Consider the following 1,513-nt stretch of genomic DNA (forward strand, 5'->3'; position numbering starts at 1 on the left):
GGGTAAAAAGAAGGATATAGGGTACCATTTGTTGCTAAACTACAGCAACATAACACTTTTGAGATTTGGATTAGAGAAAATAAAAAATGAAGCCACTGGAACTTAGGATTATGGCAGCCACTAGCAAAGACTGAAAATCAGAGGAAACATTTATAGGATTTATGACGGGCCGTTTCTTGCAATAATTTAGAAGGTCTAGGCTTGCACATAAATTCTTGGGTGCTTCTTAAAGTATGATGAACCACGTAGCATATTGTTTCTCTTTTATCCAAGAGTTAGATTTAAAGTCATAGAATGCTGATACCAGTGAGGGATTTCAATGTACACTTCCACTCAAACAATAAGTATATAGAATAATCACTGTGCATTGGATGATACATATATATATATATATATATATATATATATATATATATATATCAGTTTTTCCCAAAGGGAAGACAAAATAGAATGCATACAAATTTAAACATTGGAATGTAGGACATATTATATTTTTTATGATTTTTTTATGTGGATACATCTAGGACCTAACCAGTTTTATGAAAGTCAAATCTTTTTATAAGTGATTTAATTATTTTCAAAAATTATTTGTTTATAGAATACATCAACCATATTGATGAGTGACGAAAAATGTATTTGTTATAAAAGTATGTTACCTTATTTGTTATAACATTATTCATAATATTTTTATGATAAAACATATTATGGAGAAACTATATTAAACAAATATAAATAGATTTATAATATTGATATTGAATCCTAGACACTATAGAAAGATGAATTAATAATGGGCATGTATACATAAACTATGATGATAGACAATTGCTCATTTCATAGGCTTAATTATATTCTAAAAGTCTTAATTTTTTAGTAAATGAAGACATACTTTTAACACATTCATTTGAAATAACTTCAAAACCACTAAGAGCAGGATGTTTTTTTGTCAACTCTATGAGATTAGTTATAGATGCTTCGGATGCTTTATTAAACAAGTTATGGTAATTATTTTATTGCATGGTTATTGTAGTATTGCAGTTTTTCTACTAAAACTATGTATTATGATGAATTACATATAAAAATATCAGTTAATTTTAATAGATATGTGCAGTAAGTTGTGACTTCTCATAATCAAGGATGGAGAACACTTACAAACTTGTTCGGTGCCCTTATAAATCCCGAAGAAATTAGTACCTCTTTCAAAAGACCCCTAGGAAAGAATTCATTAACTAATAGTAAACACAAGTTTTGAATTATAATCAGTGCTAGATTGTATCCATAGTTTTTCAAGACAGAGTTATGATTCATATTTATAAATGTTCCTCTTAATATTGTCTTCACTGAATCACAACGATTCTAGCATATGGTTTTTAATTTCTGTTTGTGTGTGTGTGTGTGTGTGTGTGTGTGTGTGTGTGTGTGTGTGTGTGTATGCATGCATGTGTGTTTGTACATGTGTAGAATGTGTGTGTTAGTCCTGGGAATGTACTTAGGTCCTCATTCTCTCCTTTCACTA

This window comes from Dipodomys merriami, unplaced genomic scaffold (assembly GCF_024711535.1).
Source record: "Dipodomys merriami isolate MVZ:Mamm:240054 unplaced genomic scaffold, mDipMer1.0.p SCAF_1886, whole genome shotgun sequence".
Taxonomy (NCBI): Eukaryota; Metazoa; Chordata; class Mammalia; order Rodentia; family Heteromyidae; genus Dipodomys; species Dipodomys merriami.